Source organism: Carcharhinus amblyrhynchos, chromosome X, assembly GCF_965287045.1.
Source record: "Carcharhinus amblyrhynchos chromosome X, sCarAmb.v2.hapA, whole genome shotgun sequence".
Lineage (NCBI taxonomy): Eukaryota > Metazoa > Chordata > Chondrichthyes > Carcharhiniformes > Carcharhinidae > Carcharhinus > Carcharhinus amblyrhynchos.
The window spans coordinates 9,633,052-9,650,990 of record NC_137359.1 but is presented as its reverse complement, the minus strand read 5'-3'; the positions used below and the strand labels follow the sequence as shown (position 1 = coordinate 9,650,990).

Genomic DNA, 17,939 nt, shown 5'->3' with positions numbered 1-17,939 from the left:
CACTCTGCTATTTAAGAAAGTTGAGAGGGAGAAAGCAGGAATTATAAACCAGTTAGCCTAATGGCTGTTGTCAGGAAATTGCTGGAGTGTATAATTAGGAATAGTGTGACAGAACACCTTCTCAGTTGATCAGAGAGAACCAGCATAGATTTTAAAGGCTGCATCATACCTGGCAAACTGAATTCTTTGAAGAGATGACTAAAGTAAAATACAGGGGAATGTCAATGGATTTTATTTATACGGACTTCTAGAAGGCATTTGATACAGTCAGAAACAGCTGAAATTGAAGCCCATGTATTTGAAGGCAAATTATTGACCTAGTTAGGAAATAGCCTGAGCAGCAGGAGAAATAGAGTAGGGATAATGAGCAGGTACTCGAAATGGCAGGATGTTTCTGGTCCTGTAGACTCAATTATTTAACATAGTTATTAACAAATTACATAAATTAGGGTTGTATTCCCTAGGGAATTTAGAAATTAAGAGGATATTTTCTTCAAGTTTCCAAAATACTGTATTAAAAGGAATTGGGAGGGTAGATAGAGAGAACCTATTTCCGCTAGTTGGAAAGTTCAGAATAGTCTAAAGATTAGAGCCTGATCTTCCAGGAGTGAAATTAAGAAACACTTGTACACACAAGGGTGGTTGATGTTTGGAAACTCTCTTCTGCAAGTGGCAGCACATACCATTTGTTTAAATCTGAAATTTATATTTTTATTAGTCAAAGGCATTAAGGGATATAGAGCAAAGGTGGGTATATGAAGGTAGGTCACAGGTGAGCCATGAAGTTATGGAATGGCAGAACATCCTTGAGGGGTTAAATGGTCTCCTTTTGTTCCTATGCACCTATCCCTTCACAAGTTTGAACACTTCTATTGAATCTCACCTGAGGAAGGAGCAGTGCTCCGAAAGCTTGTGATTCCAAATAAATCTGTTGGACTTTAACCAGGTGTCGTGAGACTTCTAACTGTGCCCACCCCAGTCCAACGCCGGCATCTCCACATCATGGCTACCATCAATCAGAGCTATAATCAGAAGGCACAAAAGAAAAGACAGGAGGAATGAACAGGTTTCCTCAAATTCTGGCAGGCACCCTCCCAAGTGATGCCTTCAGCCCCTCAACAGCAACAGCTTATGTTTATACAGCGCCTTTAATGGAATAAAATGTCCCAAGTTGCTTCACAGCAGCATTATAAAATAACGAATGACACCAAATCACAAGAGGTAGGTTTTAAGAAGTGTCTTAAAGGGGGAAAGCATGGTAGAGAGGCGGCGAGTTGTAGGGAGGGAATTCCAGAGCATAGGGACCTAGGCAATTAAAGACATGGCCACAACAGTGGAGCAATTATGACCGGGAACACACAAGAGGCCAGAATTAGAGGAGCGCAGAAATCTTGGTAGGGTTGTGGGACTGGAGGAGATTACACAGAGAGGGAAGGGGCAAGACCATGCAGGGATTTGAAAACAGATGAGAATTTAAAATCTCCAGAGGGATCTGGAATTTAACACCATTTACTGAGTTGTGGGACCAGGAGCCACTCATGGGAACCTGGAATCTGGCAGAGGCCCGGGCCAGTTTGCAACCTGATATTATTAGGGATGATCCGGCAGCACTCATCAAAATAAGAGGTAACGAAGGCATGATGAAGGTTTCGGCAGTAGATGAGTTGAAACAGGAGTGAAGTCGAACGATGTTACAAAGGTGGAAATTGGCATTCTTAGAGATGGCACAAAGACTTATTTTGATGAGTGCTTTTGGGTCATCCCTAATAATTTCAGGTTGCAAACTGGCTCGGGCCTCTGCCAGATTCCAGGTTCCCATGAGAGCTTCTCGGGCCCACAACTCAGTAAATGGTGTTAAATCCCAGGTCCCTCTGGGGCACCAGATTCCTTTCCCTCCTGCCAACCCCCCACCCCAAATTCTGCCATAATTACTGGACCCCAAGTGGTAGCACCTTGTCCTCCACTCTTCATTGCTTTCAGTACAAAGCAGGGGTTACACTAAGGAATTTAAGATTATGTTTCATGATCTATCCCATCCTAGTCTGGGAATATTTAGATTAATAATTGCATTAGCATCACCTTTCATGGCCGATGAGATTAGTTAACTCAGCACAGACAAGAGTTTAAATGTGGGACCTTCTTGATTGATATGGCTCATTAGTAGAGTATGTGATGCATTCACTCACAAAACCATCAAAGCTGCTTGCTAACAATATTTACTTGTAAATAATAATTGCAAAAACCCAGGATTGTTTTTACAAATGAATAATCAAGTTAAGGGCTATTGCATCCTTTAAGAGGAAACCTTATTTATCTAGCTTGTCACATAACTCCAAATATTATAAAGGGAGTTTTCAGCACATTTACTCATATTTCTTATTTTGCCTTTCTTTCTATTTTTCATATGTTATGGTTCCCAAGAGGAGGCTTAGGATCAGATCTTTAGGTAGATTTCCAGCTTCAGTGATATCAAGAATGGAGATACGTGGCACTCCTATGTATGATTTTACTTAACTGAAACTTTGTCATCGAGTCATGCAGTGCAGAAAAGGCCTTTTGGCCCATCGAGTCTGCACTGACAATATCTACCACTAAAGGCGCACTAATGCCATTTTCCTGCACTTGTCCTATATCTTTGAATATTATGATATTTCAAGTGCTCATCCAAATATTTTTTAAAGGTTCTAAGGTTTCCTGCCTCGACTACCTTCCCAGGCAGTGCATTTTAGATTCCCACCACTCTCTGAGTGAAAAAGTTTTTTCCCAAATCCCCTCTGAATCTCCTGCTCCTTACCCTAAAGCTATGTCCCCCCATCATTGACCCCTCAACCAAGGGGAATAGCTGCTCCCTACTCACACTGTCCATACCCCTTGTAATCTCATACACTCAATCATATCCCCCTTAGCCTTTTCTGTCTAAATAAAACAATCCAAGCCTATCCAGTCTTTCCTTATAGTTCAAATGCTCCATCCCAAGCAGCATCTTGGAGAACCTCCTCTGTATCCTCTCTAGTGCTATCACATCCTTCCTTTAGTGAGGTGATCAGAACTGCACACAGTACTCCAGCTGTAGCCTAACCAACACTCTGTATAACTCCAACATAGCCTCCTTGCTCTTATACTCTATACCACAACTGATGAAAGAAAGTGTCCTTATGCCTTCTTAACTATCCTACTTATGTGCTCTGCCAATTTCAGGGATCTGTGAATAATTACCCCAAGATCCCTCTGTTCCTCTGAGCTTCCCAGTGCCCTGCCATTCATTAAATACATTAATTACATTTCAGAAATCACACACCATTTCCTTCCAGGATTCCTTCTGGCCAGAAGATCAAAAAGCATAAGTGGAAAATATGACTGTGAGACAGCAGTAACTTGACAGATAAAGGGGGTATCCAGTTGATGTGCAGGGAACAGATTGTCTTCATGATTTCTATGAATTGTCCTGCTGAGACAGCCAAATCCTTTCATTGTGGTTAGGCCAGTATGCTAGGAAGATTGTGATTTTTTTGAAGTGGCATAATTGGTTAATTGGGTTTTCACTGAGGCATCCCAATTAAATAGTTCCTGTTGCATCTCCTTTTATAACAATCAAATTAAGCACCAGCGATTCATCTTTTCCTTTTGTACATATATATTTAAAAAAATACCTGTGATGCAATCTCAGGGATTGGTTTATGATGAAGTTTTTCTAATTAGTGGGGGGGAGGGTGCAAGGGTGGGGGAAATTACAAAATCTAAAGTAAAGGAGAGGGTACAAGTGCAGGTTAATGTTGAGGATGTTCGCTAATTAAAGGAGTAGGGGGCACGAGAGAGGTTAGTAGTGTTTCTACAAATAAGATCCAGATAAAGGCTGGTATAAAGACACTTTACCTGAATGCACGAAGCATTCGGAACAAAGTGAATGAGCTGATAGTGCAAATCAGCACAAATGGGTATGATCTCGTGGCCATTACAGAAATGTGGTTGCAGGGTGGCCGGGACTGGGAACTGAATATCCAGGGGTATCAGGCATTTAGGAAGGATAGGCAGGAGGAAAAAGGGGGTGGGGTAGCTCTGTAAATAAAGGATAATATCAGGGCAGTAGTAAGAGAAGATATAGGCTCCAAAGAGCAAAACGTGGAATCGTTGTGTGTGGAGATAAGGAATAGTAAGGGGAGAAAGACACTGGTGGGTGTGGTCTATAGGCCCCCAAATAACAACTTTGAGGTGGGGCGGGCTATAAACAAACAAATAATTGATGCGTGCAGAAACGGAACGGCGATAATTATGGGGGATTTTAATCTGCATATTGATTGGTTGACCCAAGTCGGACACGGTGGGCTTGAGGAAGAGTTCTTGGAATGCTGTCGGGATAGTTTCCTTGAACAGTGTGTAACGGAACCTACGAGGGAGCGAGCTATCTTAGATCTGGTACTGTGTAACGAGGCAGGTAGAATTAGGGATCTTCTTGCGAGGGATCCTCTTGGGACGAGTGATCATAGTATGGTTGAATTTCTGATGCAGATGGAAGATGAGAAAGTAGGGTCCCAAACCTGTGTCCTCTGTTTGAACAGAGGGGAGTACGATAGGATGAGAGCGGAATTGGTGAATGTAGATTGGGGGCACAGATTGGTTGGCAGGACGGCTGAGGAACAGTGGAGGATTTTTAAGGAGATTTTTTTCGGTACTCAGCAGAAATTTATTCCAATGGTAAAGAAGGACTGTAAGAGAAGAGATAGCCAGCCCTGGTTATCTAAGGAAATAAAGGAGAGTATTAAATTAAAAGCTGATGTGTCCAGAGTGGCTAAAAATAGTAGGCAATTAGAAGATTGGGAAAGATTTAAAAAACAACAAAGAATGACTAAGGAAGCGATAAAGAAAGGAAAGATAGAGTATGAAGCTAAACTAGCTCTAAATATAAAAAATGATAGTAAAAGTTTTTACAAATATATAAAGAAGAGACTGGCTAGAGTGAATGTTGGACCCTTGGAGGATGAGAGGGGGGATTTAGCGGTGGGTAATGAGGAAATGGCTGAGGCTTTAAATAAGTTTTTTGTGTCGGCCTTCACGGAGGAGGACACAAATAGTTTGCCGAGTATTGAAGATAGAAGGATGGTAGGAGTTGAGGGCCTTAATACAATTACTGTCACTAGAGAGGTAGTGCTTGATAGACTAACGGGACTGAAGGTGGACAAGTCCCCAGGACCGGATGGAATGCGTCCCAGGGTTCTGAAAGAAATGGCAGAGGTGATAGTGGATGCCTTAGCAATTATTTATCAAAATTCGCTGGACTCTGGGGAAGTGCCGGAAGATTGGAAAATGGCTAATGTTACGCCACTGTTTAAAAAAGGTAGCAGACAAAAGGCAGGGAATTATAGGCCGGTTAGCTTAACGTCCGTAGTTGGAAAAATGCTTGAATCTGTCATCAAAGAAGAAATAGCAAGACACCTCAAAAAGAACGGTTTGATCAAGCAGACGCAGCACGGATTTGTGAAGGGGAAGTCGTGTTTAACGAATTTATTGAATTTCTATGAGGATGTGACTAGTGCGGTAGACAGAGGGGAACCGGTGGATGTGGTGTTTTTAGATTTCCAAAAGGGGATTGATAAGGTGCCTCACAAAAGGTTGCTGCAGAAGGTTAGGGTGCACAGAGTTGGGGGTAAGGTGTTAGCGTGGATTGAGGATTGGTTGTCTAACAGGAAGCAGAGGGTTGGAATCAATGGGTGCTATTAGAAGATTGGCAGTTGGTGACTAGTGGAGTGCCACAGGGATCGGTGCGGGGGCCTCAACTGTTTACCATTTACATAGACAATCTGGAGGAGGGGGCTGAGTGTAGGGTAATGAAATTTGCTGATGACACGAAGATGAGTGGAAAAGCGAATTGCATGGAAGGCGCAGAAAGTCTGCAGAGAGATCTGGATAGGCTGAGTGAGTGGGCGAGGACCTGGCAGATGGAGTATAACGTTAGCAAATGTGAGGTTATCCACTTTGGCAGAAATAATAGTAGGAGGGATTATTATTTAAAAGGCGAAAAGCTGCAGCATGCTACGGTGCAGAGGGACCTGGGGGTCCTTGTGCACGAGTCGCAAAAACCCAGTCTGCAGGTGCAGCAGGTGATCAAGAAGGCGAATGGGATGCTGGCCTTTATAGCGAGGGGGATAGAATATAAAAGCAGGGAGGTCTTGCTGCAACTGTACAGGGTACTGGTAAGGCCGCAGCTGGAGTACTGTGTGCAGTTTTGGTCCCTGCATTTGCGAAAGGATATATTGGCCTTGGAGGGAGTGCAGAGAAGGTTCACCAGGCTGATACCGGAGATGAAGGGGTTAGCCTATGAAGCGAGACTGAATAGACTGGGTCTGTACTCGTTAGAGTTTAGAATTAAAAGCGGAGGAATTTAGAGTAGCTAAGAGCAGTGGGCGAGAAGAGGATTGGGAAAGGTTTAAATGTCAACAAAGATTGACAAAGAAGTTGATAAAGGAGGGTAGGAGAAGCTATGAAGCTGGGCTAGCACTTAATATAAAAAAGGATAGCAAGAGTTTTTATAAATATATAAAAAGGAAGAGGCTGGCTAGGGTGAACGTTGGTCCTTTAGAGGATGAGAAAGGGGACTTAGTGGTAGGGGATGGGGAAATGGCTAAGGTCTTGAATAACTTTTTTGTTTCTGTCTTCACGGAGGAGGACGTGAATAATTTGCCGGGTGTTTGCGATGGAAAGGTGGTAGGACTGGAGGGTCTCAATGACATTACTGTTACTAGAGAGGTGGTGCTCGACAGACTGGAGGGGCTGATTGTGGACAAGTCCCCAGGACCGGATGGAATGCATCCGAGGGTTCTGAAAGAAATGGCGGAGGTTATAGTGGATGCCTTGGTGGTTATTTTCCAGACGTCGCTGGATTCCGGGGAAGTGCCGGAAGATTGGAAAACGGCTAATGTTACGCCGTTGTTTAAGAAGGGTGCCAGGCAAAAGGCGGGGAATTATAGGCCGGTTAGTTTAACGTCTGTGGTAGGTAAAATGTTAGAATCCGTCATTAAGGAGGAAATTGCGAGGCATCTTGAAGGGAATTGCTTGATAGGGCGGACGCAACACGGTTTCATTAAAGGGGAGTCGTGTCTGACAAATTTACTGGAGTTCTATGAGGATGTGTCTAGGGCAGTGGATAGAGGAGAGCCGGTGGATGTGGTCTTTCTGGATTTTCAGAAGGCGTTTGACAAGGTACCTCACAAGAGGTTATTGCAGAAGGTCAGGGGACATGGAGTTGGGGGTAGGGTGTTAGCGTGGATAGAGGATTGGTTGTCAAATAGGAGGCAGAGAGTGGGGGTCAATGGGTGCTATTCGGATTGGCAGTTGGTGACTAGTGGGGTGCCCCAGGGGTCGGTGCTGGGGCCTCAGCTATTTACCATTTATATAGATGATCTGGAGGAGGGAACCGAGTGCAGGGTGTCGAAATTTGCTGATGACACCAAGATTGGGGGAAAGGCAAATTGTGCGGAGGGTGTGGAGAGTCTGCAGAAGGATCTAGATAGGCTGGGCGAATGGGCCAGGAAATGGCAAATGGAATTTAATGTTGGCAAGTGCGAGGTGGTCCACTTTGGTAGGAAGAATGGTAGGAAGGACTATTACTTACGTGGCGAAAAACTGCAGCAGGCGACGGTGCAGAGGGACCTCGGGGTCCTTGTGCATGAGTCGCAAAAACCCAGCTTGCAGGTGCAGCAGGTGGTCAGGAAGGCGAATGGGATGCTGGCCTTCATAGCGAGGGGGATTGAATATAAAAGTAGGGAGGTCTTGCTGCAGCTGTATAGGGCATTGGTGAGGCCGCAGCTGGAGTACTGTGTGCAGTTTTGGGCGCCGCACCTGCGCAAGGATATTTTGGCCCTGGAGGGAGTGCAGAGGAGGTTTACTAGGCTGATACCGGAGTTGAGGGGATTGAGCTATGAGGAGAGGCTGAATAAACTAGGCTTGTACTCGTTAGAGTTTAGAAGAATGAGGGGAGATCTCATTGAGACGTATAAGATGATGAATGGGATGGATAGGATAGAGGTGGAGAGACTCTTCCCGCTCAAAAAAGACAGTAGGACTAGGGGGCACAGCCTCAAGATAAAGGGGAGGCGGTTTAGAACGGAGTTGAGGAGGAACTTCTTCACTCAAAGGGTGGTGAATCTCTGGAATTCTCTGCCCGTTGAAGTGGTGGAGGCTGCCTCGCTAAATATTTTTAAGAAGCGGGTTGATGGGTTCTTGATAAGAGAGGGGATTAAGGGTTATGGGGAGAGGGCGGGAATGTGGAACTGAGCCACGACAGATCAGCCATGATCTTATTGAATGGCGGGGCAGGCTCGAAGGGCTAGATGGCCTACTCCTGCTCCTATTTCTTATGTTCTTATGAAAGCTGAGGGGGGATCTTATAGAGACATATAAGATAATGAAGAGGTTAGATAAGGTAGAGGTAGAGAGATTCTTCCCGCTTAGAAAGGATAGCAGGACTAGACGGCACAGCCTCAAAATAAGGTGGGGGGGGTGCAGTTTAGATTGGAGCTGAGGAGGAACTTCTTCACTCAAAGGGTGGTGAATCTCTGGAATTCTTTGTCCATTGAAGTGGCGGAGGCTACCTCGCTGAATATATTTAAGTCAAGGGTAGATATGTTTCTGATAGACAAGGTAATTAAGGGTTATGAGGAGAAAGTGGGAAAGTGGAACTGATCCACTTCAGATCAGCCATGATCTTATTGAATGGCGGGGCAGGCTCAAAGGGCTAGATGGCCTACTCCTGCTCCTACTTCTTATGTTCTTACGTTCTCTCTCAATTTATGATGTAACCAATGGGCCCTTAACTGAATTAATAACTAGCGAGAAAATGAATTGGAACCCAACACTTTTTTTGCTGATTGATTCACTTACTCTTGTATAATCAACAAAATTTATCAAAACTTAATCAATTTTATCCCTTAGCTTTGTTCATTGCTTTCAGGTCATGTATTATTCTCCTCGATGGAAGGACAAACAGGCAGCTCTCCTGGTTTCTCCATGTGAGGAGATGTTTTCATTTGGAACCTCCTTCTGGGAGGCCAGTGATTAGGGGCCTTTTGAGCAGAGACTCACGAGAGTGAACTGATGAAATAATGTGGTTGGCAATGATCTCAGTTCTTTGGGAATTCTTGGATAAAAATAAATACAGGGAGGGGAAAGATAATATTGGTAATCTACAAGAAAAGAAGAGAAATGAAAAAAAGATATTTGCTGGTTTTATATTAAAAGCTTATTAATAGATTGTTGTGATATAAAACTAGGACATTACAAAAAGTGTAACACATAACAGGAAGGACATGTACGGCCTCTATCAAAAGTAGCCCAGTGTAAAGTGGCTGGTTGAATTATCGTTTCTTTGCTATTTGAAAAATATGAAACATTTTGTCCTCTTGTTACCACTCACTGGCCAAGTACTTGCTGATTCATGTTCACTCTGGAAGCATACAAGGGGAAATATCTGAAAATGTCAATTGCCTGCAAGAACAACCTGATTGCGATTTGACAGTACTAGATTTGAACCAATGAACATAGAAACAGAATGATTCTGTAGACCTATCTGGATTTAAAACCAGTGCTTTAGAAAGTGGTTAATACTGCCCACTATAACATAATTAGAAAACAAATGCTGAAATATGATTTTTCATTTATCTTTAGGTTATCTAATTTATAAGTGGTGAACTTCATCCTCTTCAAGTTGAAGATTGATATGAACCTTTGGCTCCCAGTCTCAAGGGTTCTCAGTTCAGATACAGCATAGAAATCATAGAAACCCTACAGTGCAGAAGGAGGCCATTCGGCCCATCGAGTCTGCACCAACTACAATCCCACTCAGGCTCTACCTCCATATCCCTACATATTTACCTGCTAATCCCTCTAACCTACGCATCTCACGGCACTAAGGGGCAATTTTTAGCATGGCCAATCAACCTAACCCCCAAATCTTTGGACTGTGGGAGGAAACCGGAGCACCTGGAGGAGACTGAGGGGAGATCTAATAGAGGTATATAAGATTATGAAGGGTATAGATAAAGTAAACAGTGGTAAGCTTTTTGCTAGATTGGAAACACACATTACGAGGGGCCACGGGCTTAGGGTGAGTTGGGGGGGGGGGGCGGGGGTGCGAGGTATAATTTGGATGTTAGAGGGAGGTTTTTCACACAGAGGGTTGTGGGGGTATGGAATGCTCTGCCAAGCAAGGTGGTAGAGGCAGGCACGCTGGAGTTGTTTAAGAGATACTTAGATAGGCTCATGAGCGGGATGGAGATGTAGGGATGTAGGAGACTGTTTTAAATAAGGATCAGGAGTTTTAAATAAGGATCAGGACCTTCCAACATATTTTCTGGCTCACTTGTTGTACTTTTGAGCTTCTGGGGATTCCCTTGAATGTTTGTGTAAGGATGTGCATGTTATTGATGTTTTTCTCTTTTAATCCACAGGTGCTTCAGTCCACCTTGTTGTCCAACAAGGGGCACACACGCAGTGGGTCATGCGAGGGCTGCCCTTGGATGTTTCGAGAGTAGCCTAGTGCTTCACGTCGTTAGTGTACGTTTAAACTGGACCAGATGCTGGGCAACACGACAGCTCAGTGGCTATCACTGTTTGCTGTGCAGATACATGGATTTGGGCCAGTGTCTGTGGGAGTTTGCGCATTCTCCCTGTGCTTGCATGGGTTTTCTCCAGGTGCTCCGGTTTCCTCCCACACCCCAAAGATGTGCTCTTAGGCTGATTGGTGTAACAAATTGTCTCTAAATTAGTCTCCCCTCAATCTGGTTTCCAATGTGGAGTGCCATAAGCATAGACAAGGGTCATGGGTGGAGAGGGGACTCACAATGTTGAAATGGCGGCGTGGGCTCGTTGGGCCAAATGGCCTGTTTCCCATGCTGTGTTGTTCTTTGTTCTTTGAAACCCATGCAGACACAAGGAGAATGTGCAAACACCACACAGACAGTGACCCAAGCTGGGAATCAAACGCAGGTCCCTGGAGCTGTGAAGCAGCAGTGCTAACCACTGTGCTACCAAAGTGAAGCTCCCATCATTTTGCTACAATCTTCACCTTAACCTCACAAGACCATCTCCTATTATACTAATGGGAATGGTTCCACTCTCACACCAACTATTGCAATGCATTTTTGTCAGAAATTTCCAAGTGATACCAATTTTAGTGAGAACAATCTGTTGACTAAGGAATTAGCTGAACCCAGGCCCATGTAAACTGACTTGAGCATGACTCAGCATCTTAATGAGAGAACAATTAAAGCTAAAAAAAGGAATGAAATCACAGGCTGAGCCTGATTCTGTTTGATCTGACGTCTATATACGTGTGCAGGTGACCCCTGCTGGAAAGTGTATGTGAGGACACAATTGATCTCAGCTGTGATTCAGCTCCTACTCCTCATAATTGAATAGGTTGCTGAGGCTCATACATGAGGAATAACTCTTTGTGTGAGAGAGTGGAAGGTTTTCAAAATCCCCAGAATTGTACCTCAGTGTGAGTCAATACCTTTAGAGGAAGGGGAAGAGGGAGCTGTCAGTTTTCTCCATTTTTCTGTAAATGCAGAGAAACAGTTGATAACATAAGGGCTTTATGTTGGGGAAAAATTGCTGAGTGTGATAAACATCACCCACTCGCACCATCAAATCTGATGGCATGCAATAAATACAAGGAGTTTCAACATCCAATTTGTGTGTACTATTCAGAACAGTGATTACAAAGTTTGGGAATCAATCAATGCAATGCTTTTTTTATCTTTGGGCAGTCTTTTGTGTTTCTCAGTTACCATCTAGAGACCTCTGATCCAAATACTGTATAGGGCCTTATACTGTTGGAATAGAATCAAAGAACAGCACAGATCATCTCTCCATCTTAACAACCATTAGAGGGCACTGGTCTTCTTCATATGTCAAAACACTTCCTGGTCTTGGCTTTGTAAAATAATATGGCAGAAAGCATTGATTTGGAATCACTATTTATATTTAATAACCAAACAACAGCTTTAACATAGTTAATTAATAACATAAAAGATTAACCAGCCAAAATCTGCATGTCCACAGTAATTTACATACTACATAAATTTAGCAAATCATACTGCCTTCAGGACACCAAACAGGAAGAATAAAGCAAAACAGCTCTGACTGTGACATGTGTGGAGCAAGGAATTAATTATTTGGTTCAGTTTTTTTAAAAAAAAACCCATGATCTCACTTCCTGAAGACTCACAATGCTTTCTGATGAGTCACAAGAAAAAATGAAAATGATTATTTTATCTCACGTCTGGAAACACTGGTCAAAATTCTAACCACAAATGCCAGATTCATTATATTCATTCTAATCTATTTTACTTGTTGTACCTTCCATAGGTGTGAGGGAAGGAGCCTATCATAATTCTACTTTTGGCAAATAACGTGTATGTTTGGGAGGGACGGGGAAATTAACAGATTAAGGGAATTCAGTCCAATCTTTGCAAACAAGAAAATTAGATGCCAACACATCCTCCAGACGTCGCATTTTCCACCATCAAATCGTCGGGCTAACCGTCAGCAGCTCCTTACGCTGCTGGCCGATGACGGTTCCCCCTCTCGGATCCGGAGGACATCTGGGCCATTGCCCGGGATTGTTACACCTCCCTCTTCTCTCCGGATCCATCCAGCGAGGATGCCCGTAGAGTTCTGTGGGAGGACCTGCTGCAGGTCAGCCCAGAGGGCGTCAGTGAGCTGGAGGCCAATATCACCCTGGCTGAGCTGACCGGCGCCCTAAACGGCCTTGGACGGGGTAAGGCCCCGGGAATGGACGGGCTGACCGTGGAGTTCTTCAGGGCGTTCTGGGACGTCCTGGGGGATGACTACGCGGGGGTCCTGGGGGAGAGCATTGCGACCGGAGAGATGCCCCTTTTGTGGCATAGGGCTATCATTGCCCTGCTGCCCAAGAAGGGGGATCTCTGGTTGCTGAAAAACTGGCATCCGGTCTCCTTCCTCAGCACGGATTATAAAATCTTTGCCAGGGCATTGTCTTCACGCCTCGGATCCGTGCTGGACCACATGATCCACCCTGACCAGTCCTACACGGTCCTGGGCCGCTCCATCCACGATAATATCCATCTGGTCCGGGACCTGATCCATCATTCCCAGAGGGCTGGTCTGTCCAGCGCCTTCTTGTCTTTAGATCAGGAGAAGGTGTTCGACAGGGTGGAGCACGAGTATTTACTCGGGACTCTGCGGGCATTCGGGTTCGGGACGCAGTTTGTGGCCCGGATCCGATTACTGTACTCTGCCACAGAGTGTCTGATTAAGGTTAACGGGTCGCTGACGGCGCCCCTTCGCTTCAGGAGAGGGGTACGGCAGGGCTGCCCCTTGTCCGGCCAACTCTATTCCGTGTGCGTGGAGCCCTTCCTGCGCCTCTTGCGGAGGAGGTTGTTGGGTTTGACTCTGCGCGGCCCGGACGTAGGGGTGGTCCTGTCAGCTTACGCCGACGACGTGCTCCTGGTGTTCACGGACCCGACTGACCTGCGGAGGATGCGAGAGTGCCAGGCGGTGTACTCCGCCACGTCCTCCGCCAGGATCAACTGGGCCAAGTGTTCCAGACTCCTGGTCGGTCCCTGGGAGACGGACCCCCTTGCGGAGGAGCTCAGGCCTTTCACCTGGAGCAGGACCCACCTCCTCTACCTGGGGGTCCATCTCTGCCCAGCCGAGGAATCCTGGCCAGAGAACTGGCGGGAGCTGAAGGCCAAAGTCACCGCCCGCCTGGGTCGCTGGACAGGACTGCTCCGAGTGCTGTCCTACAGGGCGCGAGTTCTGGTCATAAACCAGCTGGTGGCCTCCATGTTGTGGTACTGGCTGGTCCCTGTGACCCATCCCGCTGGCTTTGTCACCAATATGAGAACCCTCGTGCGTTTCTTCTGGGACAACTGACTGCACTGGGTCTCTGCCATGGTTCTGCATCTCCCGATTGAGGAGGGCGGCCAAGGTTTGGTCGCAGATAGCGACCTTCCGCCTCCAGACCCTGCAGAGATACCTCTACGTCGAGCCTCCTCCACGATGGTGCGCCCTGGCCACGTACTTCTTCCGCCAGTGGCGCGGCCTCAATTACGACATGCAGCTCCTGCACATCAATCTGGGGCTTATTCTGTCATCATTGCGGGAGTTGCCTGTCTTTTACCAGGACCTCCTCACCATCTGGAACGTGGTCGCCTCACGATGCAGTTCTCCCCCGTCAGGAGTAGCGGCTCTCATGTGAGAGCTGTTGCTCAGGAATCCGCACTTCCAGCTGTATAACTTCAGGTGGCTGACGGAGAGGGAGGCTGTGGAGGCCGGGGTGACCGGGATCGGGGACGTGCTGGATGGCGGAGGAGCGGGCTAGACGAACCCTGGCGTGCTGGCTGAGTGCGCGGGGGTGTCCGTCCGGCGCGTGGCCAAAGCCATGCAAGACCTTAGGCCGGCTGTGTTCGGCCCCGAAAGCGCATGCAAGCTCGAGGCGGCTCAGGCGTGTGGTGGGATCCCGTCCGAGCGTTCCCCTGTTCGGACGGAATTCCACATTGGCCCGAAGCCTAGATCCCCCTCCCCAGGTCAGGTGCCCCACAGCATAAGCCGTCTGGCGGAAATGTCCTCCGTGCCTTTCTCCAGCGCGCGGAGGTGTTTCTTGTACGGGCTGCTGCTGCATACCTTCCACTGCCGCGTCCTCGCCTGTTGCCCGGATACACCTTGGTGGGCCCTGTTGCCGCTGGGCGGCGGAGGTCCCCAGTGGAGGTCGCTCTACGGAGGAATCTCCCCCAATTACATCAGGGACCTGGGGTGGAGGCTGCTGCATGCAGCGGTGCTGTACAACCGTAGGATTCACTGGTTCACGGGCTCCCGAGACTGCCCTTTCTGTGGCCTTGTGGAGTCCGTGGACCACGTCTACGTTTCATGTTATAGATTGCACACGCTTTTTGATTTTCTGAAACTCCTTTTATTGATGTTTTGTTTGCACTTCAGTCCCACGCTCCTGATCTATGGACACCCGGTGCGGAGAGGTGAGGGTCGGAGTGCCGACCTCCTCGTGAACCTGCTCCTGGGCCTGGTGAGACACACCATCAATAGGTCCAGACAGCGGGCGATCGGGGGCGCCGTCCATCCCGACTGTCTGCCCCTCTACCGCAGCTATGTTCGCGGCCAGGTGTCCCCGGAGAGGGAGCATGCGGTGTCCGCGGGCACAGTCGACGCCTTCCGTGCCCGTTTGCCCAACAGGGGCTGGGGTGCGTTATAGACCCCGACAATCACATTTTGATTTGATGTGTCTTAAGTTTCCTTTGTACTTTTGTTTTTGTTTGGGCCATTCCCCTTCCTTTTGGGGAGCTGCCCCTTTTACTTTGTCCTAATGTAATTTGAGTTTCTACTTGGTTTGACCCAAACCTCCCCCACCCAACCATCAAATCGTGAACTACTTCATCCAAGATAGCTCAGTGAGTTTAGCCAGTGAGTAGATGAGCTTTGTAGGATGCAGGTTCTATCCCTGCTCTTTGCTGAGTTAGCTTGAGTCGTAATCAGTGTGATATAATTGCTCCTGAGGTTTGGAAGGGATATTTGGCCTGTTCCTGATTGTTATCCATTGAGCCCCTGCTAGTGAACTGTGTCTGTCGACATTGGTTACAGACAAAATTGACTCATCCTGTGATCTAATAGCTCCTGGCCACTGTTGTCTAGGTCTACACATGAAGAATTGATGCTTGAGTGAGGTGAAGTGCCAGCAAAGCTGGGAGTGTATTGCAACATTAGTCAATGTCTTTGGGAGGGAAGAACAAACAAAAGTGTAACTCTTGTATTGTGTACACCATAGCAACATTATAGGAGTGTAGTTCAAGTTCATAGCAGACTTTGCATTTCCAGAAATATCAATAAATTGGTCAGGCTGCTTGCTTGTCATTTATGGCATGACTGAAATCTTTCACTCTACTAATGCCTTGCAGGGTGTTGTCCTTTTTTAGAATATTTTTGAACATTATGCATGCTATTACGGGCCCTCCCTGTCACATGATTATCAGTAAAAAGTCTGACAACACCAGGTTTTAGTCCAACTGATTTATTTGATAGTAAACGCACAAGCTTTCGAGGTTTCCCTCTTCGTCAGGTGAATGGCATTCGAAGAGGGAAACCTCGAAAGCTTGTGCGTTTACTATCAAATAAATCGGTTGGACTAAAACCTGGTGTTGTCAGACTTTTTACTGTGTTTACCCCAGTCCAACGCCGGCACATCCACAACATGATTATCATGCAGGGGAGGATTTGTCAGCACAATGCTCCTTGGATTTGCATTCCAAGCTGGTTGATTTGTATTTCAACATCAAACTTCAGTTTGCTGAAGGGAATGAGAAAACAGACCTGGAGAAATAACTTACTGGCCAATTTAGAGTTATTCATCAACATATGACATGTCGCTAGATGTGTCAGATTGGCTTTGTGGGTGGCAATCTTGCCTCCAAATCAGAAGGTCGTGGGTTCAAATCCCACACCAGAGACCTGAGCGCTTAATCTAGGCTGACGCTTTAGTGCAGCACTGAGGGAGTGTTGCAGTGTTGGAGGTATCATCCTTTGGATCAGGTAACTGAAGCTTTGCCTGCCAATTCTAATGATTCAAGTAAACAAGCTGATAATCAGTACAGAATTCTCTTAGTATTCTGACCTACATTCCTCTTACGGAAAAATAAGTCATTGCTGTTTGAGAGATCTTGCTGTGCACTAAAATAGCTGATGTGTCTGCCTACATAACAATAGTCAATGCACTTCAAATGTAATTTACTGGGGTCTGTTTTGTCTTTTGGGTGATCTGAATGGTGGTGCATACTGACTGACTGCCCAATCCTGTGGCTGCAGCCTAATTTAAATTTGGAAGGCAGCATGCCAAACCAGACTCCTGAAGCAGCTCACTGGATTGAGACAGGATACAGCGATGGCTGTTAGTAAGTTACAGCTTGGGCGGGGGTCAGAAACTCACAGAGCAGTGGTGTTGAGGCAGCAGTGGTCCAAATTATTTCACTAGAAGAACCCGCAAAGTAATTCAACACTTTGGTAGGCCTCTTCAATGCCCATGGAACTGGTTGAGTTGCGAATTAGTCCCTGATCAGTTCTGACCAATAATGACCATCAGGATTCTATTTATGTCATGGGATCCCGGCTTCCACAGTAAAAGGAACTTATCACCTGATACTGGCAGGCAGCAGGTCGCTTTCAAAGTGGAGTTGATTGCATCACCAGTTAATAAGGCGGTATAGTTACCAACTCTATTTGAGTTCTCATTAACAGCAGGTGAAGACAGTGTAATTCAACCTCATTGTCTGTGAAGTGTTTTGAGATGTTTCAAAGAAAAGCATTGACATTTTTATGGAAGATTTATTTTCTTATACATAATGGCAGTTGACAGTGAATGTACTGTGAGACAAACTCTGGATTCTAATGATTACTTATGACAGCATCAGAATCCCTGAAGTGTGTGACAGTTTTGACTCTCTGTATACAGTATACAAAGTGCTTTATGTCTCTGCATTTTCTGAAGTTCCATCTCTGTGATTTGGATTTGCTGGTGTCATTGCTTAGAGATTATGTTCCTGACATGAAAGGGATTGATTGTGGACCCTTTTCATCATTTGTTGTCCAGCTGCTCTTTTGCATGCCAAACAAGTAAACAAACTCAAATTAACTTAGAGACAAATTAAAAGGGGCAGCCCCCAAAAAAGGAAGGGGGGACAGCCTGAACAAAACCAAAGTCTAAAGGAAACTTAAAACATTAAATCAAAATGTGATTGTCAGGGGTTGTCCAGCTTTACACTTGAAAAGTGGCTATTTCGGTGCAGTGCTAGAGGGGTACAAATGCTCACAAAATTGTCATTGCTTCAGTGATGCTTTGTTCTGCGAATGTACCCCTCAGTAAAAATAGGAACACAGAGAATAGTAATGTAAATGGATATAAT

At 45.8% G+C, this 17,939-nt stretch overlaps 1 protein-coding gene across 1 annotated transcript in view; it reads right to left on the bottom strand.

Moving 5' to 3' along the window:
• The window catches only part of LOC145362038 (STE20/SPS1-related proline-alanine-rich protein kinase-like), a 90,583-nt gene that overhangs the window by 69,411 nt on the left and 3,233 nt on the right, over positions 1-17,939 (bottom strand). The window contains exon 3 of the mRNA XM_080218075.1: positions 884-1,022. The gene's annotated coding sequence lies outside the window, so the exon portion shown is untranslated. The remainder of the gene's footprint in view (positions 1-883; positions 1,023-17,939) is intronic.